This window comes from Bicyclus anynana, chromosome 16 (assembly GCF_947172395.1).
Source record: "Bicyclus anynana chromosome 16, ilBicAnyn1.1, whole genome shotgun sequence".
Classification (NCBI taxonomy): Eukaryota; Metazoa; Arthropoda; class Insecta; order Lepidoptera; family Nymphalidae; genus Bicyclus; species Bicyclus anynana.
The window spans coordinates 14,547,002-14,562,734 of NC_069098.1; the positions used below are offsets into that span (position 1 = coordinate 14,547,002).

At 36.1% G+C, this 15,733-nt stretch overlaps 1 protein-coding gene across 1 annotated transcript in view; it reads right to left on the bottom strand.

The window, feature by feature from the left end:
- LOC112055891 (breast cancer metastasis-suppressor 1-like protein) overlaps window positions 1-15,733 on the bottom strand; it is a 108,307-nt gene that overhangs the window by 11,722 nt on the left and 80,852 nt on the right. The window lies entirely within an intron of this gene.

Sequence of the window (15,733 nt, forward strand, 5' to 3'; positions counted from 1 at the left end):
GTATACCTGTTATCCATACGTAGGTATAATATCAAAATAAGAAAACAAGTCCGTCTGTCTGTTACGTTTTCACGTCTAAGCCACTGTTTACACGACTAAGACAATTATATCTATATCGGTTGATTTGGATAAAATTATGTATTAGGGATTAAATGGAATTCAGAACAGCTACTTTTAACACGGAAAAGTCCATCGTGTATTCGTAAATCAGAATTTGACGCGAACAAAATCGAGGGCATACGCTAGTATTTTAATGTTTTGTATTTTTTTCATATCTTGACAAATTAAAGGACTGATTTAAAAAAAAGTCTCTACTTAGATACTTCTTTTTCAAATCAGTCCTTGAAATCAGTACACAAGAATGTTTTTTTAAACACGTGACTTAGAACCAGTTTTACCACCTTCTGATATTTCGGATAGCTTATTCACAAGTTTCGTCTTTGTCACAAATAAAGAAGTGACAAAACTTACGTCTAGATTGTTAAGTGGTGAAATCGACCCCAAAGTATTGTTTTTGAAATTAAATGTTCATAAAGCTATTAGTCCCAGTATAAGCAACGATTTTTTTACTATTAGATATGTTACGTGCCTACAAATCACCGCAAAAAGTGATCGCTCAGTAAAGTAGCTAAATTCGTAGCTACTCCACTGAGCGACACATGCATAATTTTGTGTTTACTTGCATTATTTATGTATATACAGTTTGAACACATCCTGAACACACACTCGACATTGTAGACAATATTTAGGCATTAGTTCTGTTTAAATAACTTATACAATGCGACTAAATGAAATTGAGAAAATTAGCCACATTTGTTCGCCTCAGTTTCGACGCGCTAGTGACAAATCTAATAGTTTAAAATCATTCATCAAAATACTCAATGATTTACTTCGGACTATTTTAGTATTTTAGTCGACTACGAACGATTTTTGGGCGGTAAATCCAAAAATTGTTCATACTCGACTAAAATACTAAAATAGTCCGAAGTAGGCCTAAGTAACAACTTCATGGAACTGATTTTTTTTATTTTATCAAATTAAATAATGTCAATAAATATATTGCCAATGTATATATTCTGGACTAAAAAATTTCAGTCCAGAATATGATTTAACAATTGTTATTATTTTTTAACTTTGCACTCATTTAGTTAATGCACAAGTTCCATACCAATCGAGCGAGTGAAAGCTTGAGGCCATATGTTAGGTTGACAATTTTTTTCTGAAAGAACTCTTGGGGTAGGTATAAACATAAATAAATACTAGTAACTAGCACTGGTATTTTGTTTCATATTTACTGCTAAGAACGTTTAGTCAGTTAGTCAGTTACTTAGTTTAAGTTTTGTAGAGTTTATCGGCTTGTTAACGCTTGACTAAGTTCAGGTGAAGATACTCGTACAGTCCAGATCTTTAAAGGAAGCATTTGTCTTAAGACCAAAGTAATGACCGTTTGCCGATATTTAATGTGGGTAAATTGAAATTTAATTGTTTAAATTTAATCTATCTATAATCTATAATTATAATAAAACTGGTCGAATTCTATACATTTATTCGCAATTTGAGACTTTACTTATACCATTTGTAACACCAAACGTTACCGTGGCATAATAGACGTCAGCGCCATCTAGAATTTATACTTATAATACGAATTCTGTACATTCTGTACATTGAAGATATTTTGAAAATTTTTGTTGGGGGGGCATTATATAATCGATACTGAAGCTAAAAATGTTTTTTTTTCGATTTTTTTGTCTGTCTGTCTGTCTGTCCGTGTTTTTTTGTTATTCGAGCATCACGCTGAAACTACTGAATGAATTCAAATAAAACTTGGCACGGTTTAAGATCATAGTACGGAAAAGGTTATACTTTTTATTGCGAAAATAAAATGAAAAAAGGGGGTACAATAAGGGTTGAAAGTTTGTCTGGAAAGTTCTTTATTTTTAGAGTTAACAGTTTTAAAAATTTGTTCATAAATCATAAAAAATAAGGATTATAATGGGATTCAAAAATTTTTTAAATTCAATCTCTAATGTGGTGAAATACGGCTTGAAAGTTTACATGGATTTCCACGCGGATGAAGTCGCGGGCGTCCGCTAGTCTAGATATAAAAACAATCAAAACAGCGATAAAGGCTTTTAATTTTGTTTTTTTATATACAGTTTAGCATTTAGACAGTAACACGCTAACTTGGAAGATATAACACTACTGGTACGTAAAAGTTAAATTCAAGCTAGTAAAAGGTACGATATAAACGGTAAAATTTGTATGGATACAAATTCAAAGTATGAATAGTTGTATGACTACTGGATCTAGCTATTTGGCTCAAATTTGGAAAAGAGAATACATTATTATACCATAGAATAAAGCAGGCAACGTATTATCCACGAAATGGAACATAAATGTATGGTTTCTTCGGGATTTGTGAAAAACTGAAAACCACACTGAATTTGTAACAAATGAGTTTTACCTTATACGATTAGATTCGATTCGATTTGTTATAAAACATTTCACAATGTTATGAATCCTTCGAAGCGGCCGCTGAGTCATTGCGGGTGAACTGTCAACATTCTACACATCGAGGGTGACTCAGAGGGAATCGGTGCATGAGATTTGGTGATATCATTCGGAATCCGCCTGCAGAAAGTGGCTATTTTTTTAATTCTTTACAAGTGAGCCCTTGACTACAATCTCACCTGATTGTAAGTGATGATGCAATCTAAGATGGAAGCGGGCTAACTTGATAGGAGGAGGATGAAAGCGGTACGTCTTTATCGATATGGTGGTAACTCGCTACGGCCGAAGCCTGCCAGCCAGACCTGGACCAATTAGGAAAACCTCAATCGACGCAGCCGGGGATCGAACCTAGGTCCTCCGTCTTGTAGGTCTGTCAAAGTGCATACAACTGCACCACGGAGGCCGTTAAATTTTTTTTATTAACCAATTTCATTGTGTATCTAAAAATACTAATAGTCATACAATGTTAATCTCCTCTGTCTTATGTATCCAGTGAACTCTGTCGGCTCTATCCAGTGAAAGACACATACAAATCGGGCTAGCCGTTCCAGAGATTAGCCCGGACGAACAAACAAAAATGGTATCGTGTCAATAACTATAAGCATTTGAGGAATCACAGTTATTTTGAAATCACAGATGGACACTTGAATTTTATTTTATGTATAGATTTGAGGTGCTTAAATAAAGATGTTAGTACCGACTACAGTGTAATCTGCAGGCTAATTCATTAACTTTGACGTATGCTGGGTGACATAAACTGCTAGTTGACATACAAATACGAAATTGAGATTCTATGTAACAAATGTCATCCGGTGCCTACTGGTGGATATCATGCAGTAGGTAGATGACATTTTTTCAATTGATTTGATGTTAATTTAAATAGGTTGATAATAAATACCAAAATAGTGAATAGGCCAGGTAGGAACTATCAGGTAGGAAAATATATTTTGTGGGCATGAACCTACTTAATCTATTTACTAGATATTAAGTACCAATGTGCACAAAGATTTAAAAAAAAATAAAAAAAAACAAGATCGCTCACTAGCGATAAGGCCGCCAATTGTACATTAGTTTTTAAGTTAATTTCTTGCCTGTTATTATTATTTTTGGTGTACAATAAAATATATTTCATTCATTCATTCATTCATTCATTCATTCAAGTAATGTTGGAATGTTTGTAAAATAAATACGATTACAATTTTTCAAAATCAATTGATAATCTTTTATTATATTACAAATTATATCATTAAATGTAAGAAAACGTATACATTTTAGCCTCCTCACATTAAATGTGACATTTTCATTATCTGTGTTCAGTCCTAAGGGTAGGCAATGCATCTTTGCATATATGAGGTGCACGCCACTATTACAGCACAGCGTCAGTGTGAAGGGGCTGTTAGCAGTCAGTTATCAGCACCGGACGTGATACCAATGATGTTCTCCACCGCCGTATCAGATAGTGTTATCGGCGAGATAACGGCGATTGTGGTGCCTCGTTTTATCCGAAAGGATTTACTTTTCAAAGCAATTATATTACTAACTAGCAGAACATCGCGGTTTTACCCGCGTGGTTCCCGTTCCCGTAGGATTAATGGGATAAAATATAGCCTATAGCAGTCAGGGCAGGGATAGTGTGGCTTCCAAACAGTGAAAGAATTTTTCAAGGAGCCTATTGATTGCAAACCAACAAACAAACAAATCTTTCTTCTTTATAATATAAGTATATACTTTAATTCGCGACTCCAAAGTTCAATCGAACTACTAGGTAGAGAAAATACTGATTTCATTTTCTTTTTTTGGGGAGTTTTCATCGGTCCCTAGGAAGCTATTCTGACTACGTCAGAAGAGGAGCGCGGGGCGCTAGTATGAGATCATTTATCGTATTATAACGAATTCTAGAGAATTTAATTTGCTAATAGAATATTAAATTTTTTTTTTATCAGATAAATAGTTAAACACTGTTTTTCTATTAGTAAAATGTTGTTATTATTAATTATAAGTATAATTTTGTCAAATCTAAAGTTATGTTAGGTTTGGTCAGAACATAAACAATCGGGTCTCTTAGCTCAGTCTTTGGGTATAGTAATAAATAAATAAATACTTTATGTCACAATTCTTGAAGAATTTTATTTGACTGATATATGTGTTTCATTCCTAACTCTATGGACACAGAACGGTCTGCCGTAAGTCCGACCAATCTGGGGCAGTTCGAACAGTTGACGTTTTAAGATTGTAATTTAACCGGTTTCACTTACAATATACCGAAAAATAACACGTTAAATTGTAAGCAATAGGTTCACTATCTCCTTACCCTTATCCCAACTATCTATCGACAGTTTATAGTCTCGCGAGTTAGATCATAAACTAACGTTATTTACAATTTACCTGTAACACATAGATGGATATTAAGTAATCCACATTTGTGAAAAGAAAAAGATAAAACATTTTATTTTTCGAGATCAGTATATTTTTTCCTCAAGTAACCTAATGCAATTTGATAGGTAATGATCCCTAATATCACCTAGTAAAGGGATCGCTATATATATCCATTGACTTTGTATATTTAGCTAACTACAATATAAGTCTTATTCAGGTTTCTATCTTTTAACAAAGTATGTACTTTTATTGAATTACGAACATGGAATCTTATCTTAATATAAATCTTTGATAAAGGAAAGGATGATAATGATGAATCTCGTGCTGATTTTTTGTGTATTTTTTAATGGATCCCTGGACGGTTTGATAAAAAAAAAACAACTAACTATTCAATTAAGTCCTGAGGCCATAAATGACAAAATACAGTCATATTGACATAATTGTCGACCTCGATTTTTCGATATTAGTCAGAATATATTAAGTTCAAACACAAAATTACAATATATAAATTTGCTGTATTGGTGTTATTTCCCTCCCTGGCACTTAACACTGCCATTATATTTGAAAACGCCAAGTGTTATACATTTTACTCATAGCTGTAATGCATCTAGAGATATAGAAGTACATACATGTGTAATAAACCTAAAAATGCAATATAGGAATGTATACTAGAGTTGTTATAGATCATACACAAATACAACAAGTATGATGTTAGTTACTTAGTTATCAACCCATATTCGGCTCACTGCTGTGCTCGAGTCTCCTTTCAGAATGAGAAGGCTTAGGCCAATAGTCCACCACGATGGCCCAATGCGGATTGGTAGACTTCACACACGCAGAGAATTAAGAAAATTCTCTGTTGTGCAGGTTTCCTCACGATGTTTTCCTTCACCGTTGAGACACGTGATTTTTATTTTCTTAAAATGCACACAACTGAAAAGTTGGAGGTGCATGCCCCGGACTGGATTCGAACCCACACCCTCCGGAATCGGAGGCAGAGGTCATGTCCACTAGGCTATCACGGCTCAACTATGATGTGTCTATATTCCAATAACATCTCGAATTAAAGCTGCTGCATGATCATTGATCGTATGGTCCTATAGCAGCATAAATGGCCACAAGCGCTGGTCATATTTGTGAAGTACGCTTCAATGTAAGTTCTCTTTAAGAAATAACCATTTTTTCTTCATTTCTTTATATTATGTTATGATTATTTTTCATCTGCACAACATTAATAAGTTTAGTTTTTGTTTGTCAAGAGAACATTCATGACGATAGACTTACAAACTTTTTTCTTATTCAATAAGCATTTGCGTTAGACTCCTTAATGGAACCACATCAGCGTCAACACAGGGGTCGACGTGTGCAGAAAAATTACCATAGTTGAGGCACAGTATGAGGCCATAAGGCTTCAATTGAATTGAAGCCTTATGGCCTCAACTTGGTAATTTTTGTTTAAAAAGAGGACGAAAGGCTTTGACAATGGTTGACGTCTGGGTGGGTGGGTGACAGATGTTTATTGGTTGATGACGTCATTATACAATTGTGTGACTACTGACTGCTTTAGCGGGAAACTAGTAAAATTATTGTAAACATGCAATTCTTTGTTAAATACCTACAATTACTTTTTTTTAGAATTTTTGGTATGTTTGATTTGAGTAATTAATTGAATTTAAAACTAATCGTTACCTATAATTCAGCAAAACACACACAAAAAACCAATGTTATATTTAAGGATACCTACTTAAATCGTGGTGATATATCTTTTTTTTTTGTATAAACAGTATGGTACCTAACAAAAAAGTTTTTCACATTTAATATTAAAATTTAAAATGAAAAAATAAAACTTTACACGTACAAAGATAAAATTAAAAAAAAATAAAAAATTATGGATCTTCCGAAAAAAATCAAATGGTACGATTCGGATATCGATTTTGAAAATTTTACAAAAATCTCACTTGAAATGTATTTAAAATAGACATTTTTACACAAATCGATTGGATGACAAGATTTTTGGGTTGTATGTAAATTTCCAAATTTTGTGTGGAATTGGGCTCGTAGCGCCGGCAGGGCTACGAGGGTGCTACGAGCTACGCGTTCTATTAGATGGCAACTATGTGTGACGATCACGGTGTGTGTGAACCAAAACCGTTTCATTATAATGCGTTTTTATGGTTCATCGACTAGTGTGCGCACGCGGCGTTGCCTGCATAAACTAATAAAGTAAACAAATTATCATTAAGACAATAGAAACTGAGTGTCTGTACATTGGACAAGGTTACCGCAATTATCATCAAATGATGAGGGGTATTTAAATAATACAAATAAACCCATTTATTAAATTGTTATCAATTAAATGTTTTTCATTGAACTAAACAAAAATCAAAAATTTTGACATTTTTGATTTTTAGGTAAGTATTGACAATTTTTTTAGGTAAGCATTGAAATTTGAACAACATTTTTTTTCATGGTAAACAAAAATTATCAAAAATTATCGACAACAATATCAAGAACAAATTAACCAATTTCATCAAAATTGGTATTCGTCGAAGTTTTTTAATTGGTATTTAGCTCATTTCAGAGCTAATTAGTTTTTTAAATTGACCGGTAGAGCCCTCTTAAATTTAGTTCGAAATAAGCAGATTTTAATGTATTTTTTTTTAAATTTTTCGAAATCTACTTTTCGGAATAGGTTCATAGGAATGATTTATGATTTCTAGTAAAGCCATAATTACTAAACTAACTAAAATACCAAAAAACTATGTAGTGTAACATTATTTACATTCTAATCTTACTGTTTAAACCGGTTTCAATGAGGTCAGAATTCTTTCTCAGGATCGTCATCGCACAAAAGTGCAGGTGATCAAATATGAAAGGACTACATTGCCTTATAAGATATTCAAATTCAAATTCGGTTATTTCAAGTAAGGCTAAGTTTAGTTTTTTTTTTGTATTTAATGCCACGTTAGCTCTCCATTGCGATCTCACGTGATGTCAAGTGACGATGCAGATTAATATGGGAGTGGTCAGTGAGCTCACAAGTTTCTACCTATACCTAATTCTTACAGTTTCTATACGGGAAATTACTGGAAAGTAAAGTACGTCTTTGCCATTAGGTAAGGTCGTCGTCGTTATCAACCCGTCGTCGTTACGGCTCACGGAGTCTCCTCTCAGAATGAAAGGGGTTAGGCCAATAGTCCACCACGCTGGCCCAATGCGGATTGGCAGACTTCACACACGCAGAGAATTAAAAAATTCTCTGGCGTGCAGGTTTCCTCACGATGTTTTCCTTCACCGTTTGAGACACGTGATATTTAATTTCTCAGGTAAGGTAGATAACTACAACTAGCCACGGCCAAAGCCTCCCCAGCCAGCCACACCTGGACCAATTAAAAAAACCAAGAAAACCTCAATCGGCCCATCCGGGGATTGATCCCAGGGTCTCCGTCTTGTTTATGCAATACATGTTATACATAGTTTTGCAAAATGCAAAAGTAACTTCGTTTTAAAGTCGGTTTAGCATTTATTAAGTTAATTTATTTTATTCTGATATCTTGGTCTTAGTATTTAAGGTCAAAATATTGTTTACTAGCTGACGCCGCGCGGTTTCATCCGCGTGGTTCCCGTTCCCGTAGGAATGTGGGGATAATATATAGCCTATAGCCTTCCTCGATAAATGGGCTATCTAACACTGAAAGAATTTTTCAAATCGGACCAGTAGTTCCTGAGATTAGCGCGTTCAATCAAACAAGCAAACAAACAAACTCTTCAGCTTTATAATATTAGTATAGATAATCCTGTAAAACTCGTGGTACTCGGCAAATATTATAAAAACATGTGATGAGTATAATGTGGCTCGGTGAAAGGAACAGATCGATCGCTGCCCCGCGCAGCCGCGCCGCGCGCCTTGCTATGCAGATGCCTGACGTACATGGGCTATGTACCGTATGTACTGCTTATGTACCTACCCCATAGCACCGACAGGGGCGGACACCATACTACAACTCAGAAACTAACGGACGCGCGCGACTTTGTCCGCAAACCCAAAACGACTGCAAGCTTTCCCGAAAGACTTTGTCGTACCAGCCAATAAACTAACTTAGCTACCTAATACAATTTACATCAAATCAATAACAATTGCATTTTTGGTATTCCGTAAAGCCTATTGTTAACAAAAATCACCATGTCTACTAGGCAGTTTGATCTACCTACTCTATGATATCCACGAAGAGTTTTCAGAAGGCGCCGGATGACATTTTATACCTGAATCTTAATGTTGACCAGAAGGTTTATTCATTATCTACGTATGCTAGTTGACATATACGAAATTAAGATTCTATGTAAAAATGTGATTAAGGTGTTACCGGTGACACACAGTAGGTAAATGACTTTTATGTTTATTTTAATAGGCTGATAATAAATACCAAAATAGTGAATAGGCCAAGCATTAAGCACTGAATGACTAAATTAAATGAACTGAACTAAATTATATTAAAAAAAAATTGGAATCCTTCATGAAAATTCAATAATGGAACTCGTCCAATCCAAGGGGAAAAAAAATACCTAAAATATTGTTACCAGCGCGTGCGCTGCAATATGTCGCGACAGAAAGAAGAAGAAGAAAGAAGAAAATACACTTTACTGTACACCACAAAGAAACACAATACAGAAAAATAATGGAAATGCACAATAGGCAGCCTTATCGCTAAAAAGCGATCTCTTCCAGGCAACCTAATGAAGAAACTAATAATAAAAATTATCAAGATATAGGTTAGGGTGTACAGAAGTAATATATAAAAGAAAATAACGCATAAAAAAGAAAATAGTTAAATATGTAACAAAATACTAAGAAATATCAACATATAAAACATAACGACAGCATAAGTCTATAACTATTACAGTCATGACACAAAAGTGTTCTTTTATTTTAAAACAAATAATGGAAATTCCGCTTTTAGAAAAGCCATTATTTGTATTTTGGTATTATTTCTTATCAAAATAAATGACTTCAGATTCAAGAATGCTTCAATCTATATCTATACTTACCTATATTAAAACTGGTCGAGTTCTATACATTTATTCGCAATTTGCGATTTTACTTATACCATTTGTAACACCAAACGTTGCCGTGGCATAGAGATACATTTTGTACATTCTGTACATTGAAGATATTTTGAAATTTTTTGTTGGGGGGTATTATATAATCGATACTGAAGCTAAAAATATTTTTTTTCGATTTTTTTGTCTGTCTGTCCGTGTTTTTTTGTTAATCGGGCATCACGCTGAAACTACTGAATGAATTCAAATGAAACTTAGCTTGGTTTAGATCATAATACGGAGAAGGTTATGGAATACTTTTTATTGCGAAAATAAAATAGCAAGGGGGTGAAATAGGCGTTGAAAGTTTGTATGGAAAGTCCTTCATTTTTAGAGTTAGTTCAAGTTTACATTGATTTCCACGCGGACAAAATCGCGGGCGTCCGCTAGTATCTTTATAGAACTTTGTGAATTATTTAATTCGGACATTTAATTCGAAAAGTTTAAAAAGTTTACGCAGCACGCAGAAACTGATGTGGTTTTAAACCTCGTGGGGAGGTAGCTTAGAACCAGGAGACGGGAATAGGATATTTAGGGTAGGGGTAAGGTAGGGTAGGAGTACAATAGCGATAGATTAGGGATATGGTAGGGAAGAAGTGCACATAAGTCAAAGCGAAGCTTGACGAGACCGCTAGTAGTAATAATAAATGAATTACGGCTCCCTAGAAAGTAACATATACTTTGTAATATATGTCAGTCACATAAACTTCAGACTGTGACAAACGGGTGTTATTTTAGGCACTATAATACCGCGGCAGAGCTAAATATAACCACGTCGCCTCACATTTGGCATGGCGAGGCGAGATCACTCCTTCGCACATTCGCGCGGTAATTAGATTGGACATTATACGTACCACATAATACATAGCACGTAGTTGAATATACTCGTACCTACTCTAAGAACGAGCGTTGTTTTATGCTAGCCACAAACTGTCAATTATTCTCACGTTTCTGTAGCACTCACGACTATAATTGATCGTGTGTTGGTCATTACGTACATGACTTGTACAGTATGCCGCGTGGGTACTGCCGCTTGCTTTTCAGAAACGTGTGAATAAACCGTCAATGGCGACCTTTATTAAAATACAAGTAGACGGCCAGCGTTTTACTCGTGTAGTTCCCATTTTCGTAGAAATACGGTGTTAAAACATACCCTGTGTTACTCACTGATAATATCGCTTTCCATGAGCAAAAGAATATTTAAAATCGGTTTAGTGGTTTAGTCGTGCAAACATGGTTACAGGATTTTAAAAAATCACTCGAGTAGTTTGAGTAGTTTTCGACTAATTTTATTATCACCATTGTCTAATAACAATAACTGACGTTCTAAAAGTGTTTGTAATAAACTCAAAACTATTGAACCGATTGAAAAATTCTTTCACTAAAAGAAAACTACATCAGCCGGGCTAGCATGGGCAAGGGATAAAATTTTTATCCACCCATTATATCCACTGACTAAGGATATAAATCCACCCGTCATAGCATGGCCACAAGAAAAAGACAAATTAATCCCCGATTGACATTACGCGTGGAGATCTTTTCCTCGACTATGGCATATGGAGCGGATAAAATGATATACTTTGGGACTTTTGACATTTAAACGCGATAAATTTATCCCTGTGAAGTTGATGTGGGGATAAAACTTTACTTAAAAAAACAATTACGTCTCGCATGTTTTGGTCTTTAACAATTGCTTCGCAATATGGGGTAGGGTAGGGGTAGGGTAGGGGTAAGGCAGGGGTAGGGTAGGGGTAGAGGTATAGAAGGGTAGAGTAGGAATAGAGAATAAGTGCACTTATGTCAAAACGAAGCTTGACCGGGTCCGCTAGTATGATAAATACTATAGATACCTACTACAAACCACCGCAAAAAACAATCACCAAACAAAACAATGCCAACAGAAAACAGATAAATAATATGCACAAAATAACCAAATATTATCAAATTTACGTTTATTTCGGACTATTGATATACCTAATGTCAATTTATAAGATATCTACAAATGGGTTGACAAGTCTTTCCCTCCGTTTATCCACCGGGGATAATATATCCACCGGCGTGCCCATGCGCGGTGAGTGGATAAAACGAGTGTGGGGGATAAACGTTTTATCCTCTCCCCGTGGATAAATTTCTCCCTTGCCCGTGCTAGCCCTCCAGGGAGTAACATAGACTCTACTTTATCTTCGCATTCCCATTGCAATGGGAACTACGCGGGTAAAACAGCGAGGTTATGCTATCATAAATGCGAAAGGTCACGAAATCTCAAAAACCGCTTGACGTTCAGAGATGAAATTTGGCAGAGAGGTAGTTTATAGATAGTAGAGGTACGGTAAGAATGGATTTTGTGTGAGGGGCGGATTAAGGAGGTCTAAGGACGGACAAAGTCGCGGGTGTCCGCTACTTAGATAAACATATAAAGACGCCGCGTGGTTCCACCCGCGTGGTTCCCGTTCCCGTAGGAATACGGGGATATAATATAGCATAAGCACTAGGGGATAGTGTAGCTCCCCAACAGTGAAGAATTTTTCAAATCGGTTCAATAGTTTCACAGGGTATTCAATGCAAACAAACATCGTCGTCATCAACCCATATTCGGCTCACTGCTGAGCTAGAGTCTCCTCTCAGAATGAGAGGGGTAAGGCCAATAGTCCACCACGCTGGCCCAATGCGGATTGGCAGACACACACGCAGAGAATTAAGATAATTCTCTGGTATGCAGGTTTCCTCACGATGTTTTCCTTCACCGATTGAGACACGTGATATTTAATTTCTTAAAATGCACACAACTGAAAAGTTGGAGGTGCATGCCCCGGACCGGATTCGAACCCACACCCTCCTGAATCGAAGGCAGAGGTCATATCCACTAGGCTATCACGGCTCAACAAACATACAAACAATCAAATCTTTCTATCCAACATTAGTATAGATCAATCGACTGTCTTTGCTTCTGTTAACTGGAGCAAGTAATGTGTATACGAGCAGTGTTTGGCGCGCACACAATGGGTATCGCAAGCAGCTAAATTGCAAATTAGTTGTAACACACGATGGAGGTCAATTCTCATACAACAAAGGATGTCGTCACGCCGCGGGTCGAGACCCCGTAGCCCACTTGCGAGTGCCAGACCAGACTGGCTGCCCGAAGGAGTCAATCAATCAAATTATTTGCTTACATAAACATGTAGACAAGATGACGACAATAGGGATGATGACAGTTTTTTAAATTGTATATAAATTAAGAGTTTAGCCTTCCGTTTTGACGACCTCCGTGGCGCAGTGGTATGCGCGGTGGATTTACAAAACGGAGGTCCTGGGTTCGATCCCGATATAGAATGAATTATTATATATTGTATGTATGTTTATGTTAAGCAATTTTGTAAAAGTAACATATATCTGCGATCGTTACTTTCGGAGCTACAGGGATTTAAAGGGTCAGATTTGCGGCGCTGCCGCGGATCCCTGAAAAACGCCCTATACAAAATGGTACGAACTAATGACGTCGTAGACACTTTATGATCGTTAGATTTGTATGGGCGTTTAAACAAAATTACTAATATCTTTGTTATTTCTGCGTTTATTTTTATAGTTCATTTATTAAAAAATGCCACATTTAATGTAAGAAGCTTTTTTAATAGATTTTGAAATTTTATAATCTTATTTATTTTGCAAATATCCAGTCAATCTTTGCTTTATATGTATAAATTAGTTAACATTGACCTTAATTACCCGAATTTATTATAAAAATCAATATATTCAAACCTAGTCATCATGCCCATTGAAATGAAGATACAATGATACCTTCAACGTATAAATTTCATTATACAAATTATTCAAGGTTTACCAAAGTTTTACTGAGTCAATGTGAAGTATGCTATATAAAATTTCATCACCACCATAGGACTGCTAGGCATCGCAGAGATCTGCACCGCTAGACGTCGATATAACTCGGACGCGTTTTACGACTAAGAAGTTTAGTTTCTCTTTCCTTATACGCACTGCAAATATGTGGAATGCTCTTTCAGCTTCCGTTTTCCCCACCATCTACAATACGGGTATCAAGTCAAGAGTGAATAGGCATCTTCTAAGCAAGCGTGTTCCAGCATTGACTATTATATCATCGCTTACCATCAGGCATGATTGTAGAAATTGGTAAATGATGATGCAATCTAAGATGAAAGCGGACTAACTTGTTGAGGATGAAAATCTACACCCCTTTCGGTTTCTACACGACATCGTACCGGAACGCTAAATCGCTTGGCGGTACGTGTTTGCCGGTAGGGTGGTAACTAGCCACGGACGAAGCCTCCCACCAGCCGAAGCCGAAGAAGTCGTATAGAATGTCAGTCCTCGTCAACCTCTCTCAACATCTCCCCCCCCTCCTGTGACATCACTATCACACGGGTTGACCACCGTTTCTCAAACTTGCTGGAAGCTACGTCATATCTACTTACAAATAGATGACGTCATACTTTTAAGTATGACGTCATCTAGCTTAAAAGCATGACGTCATCTAGCTAGCTAGCTTTGGAGATTGTCAGATGACAGTTTGGATTTATTTTATATTTACAGACAGGCGCGTCCGTGTGCGAAACTGAAAGAGCGTCAACATAGTAGAAAGCATTGTTAAACACAGCATGTAGGCAAAGTTCTAAGATTTTGCAAATATTAACTGAAAGAGAGAGGTTTTAATAACAACATTATAATTATGTTGATTATTTCAAAAGTGCTAGTAAACTTAGCCAATTTGAAATAAATGAATTTTAAATCTATACTAATATTATAAAGCTGAAGAGTTTGTTTGTTTGATTAAACGCGCTAATCGCAGGAACTACTGGTCCGATTTGAAAAATTCTTTCAGTGTTAGATAGCTCATTTATCGAGGAAGACTATAGGCTATATATTATCCCCGTATTTCTACGGTAACGGGAACCATGCGGGTGAAACCGCGCGGCGTCAGCTAGTTTGAATTGTTTTTTTACTTCTAGTGGGGGAAAAGACAGGTCTTAGGTTCGATTTCTAACGTCTATAATTTCGAGGTTTTTTATATTTTTAAATTGGCCAATTTCCGGTCTGCTGGTAGGCTATGCTCGTAGCTATTTATGGATATTCTATTTTCGGAATCAGTTTGCCTTAGGTTGTTCTTTGTAAGTTTTACAGGCAGGCGCGTTTATCTGCGAGAGTTAGGAAGCGCCTAGCATTTTGCATTCTAATTATTATACTAACACGTTGAATTACTATGTAATTCTAAATAAATATAATAATTAGTATAAAATAAATAGTGCGAAGAGCCGATGGCCGTTGGGGTCCCAAGGTGGAATGGCGGCCCCGCACCACAAAGCGCATTGTTGGTCGACCCCCCACCAGTTGGACTGACGACATCAAGCGAGTTGCAGGTATTCGCTGGATGCAGGCGGCTCAGTATCGTGATGTTTGGAAGTCCCTACAAAAGGCCCGTGTCCTGCAGTGGACGTCCATCGGCTGACATGATGATGATGAAAAAATAAATGGTAAGTTCTACGTAGTACATAGTAATTCAATGTACTAACATATAATTTGGAATTGCTAATATATGTATATCTACTAGCTGACATGCCAGACGACACTGCCCTATTTAGGCCATTTTTATGTAAGCCGCAATTAAAATTAAAAAGCTGTCACACATAGCGTATCAGTCAAAAGACAAAATCATGTTTATCATAAGAGTTTTGTCTGGGTACTTACTTACTTTTTTTTTTTTTCGATTATTGAATTT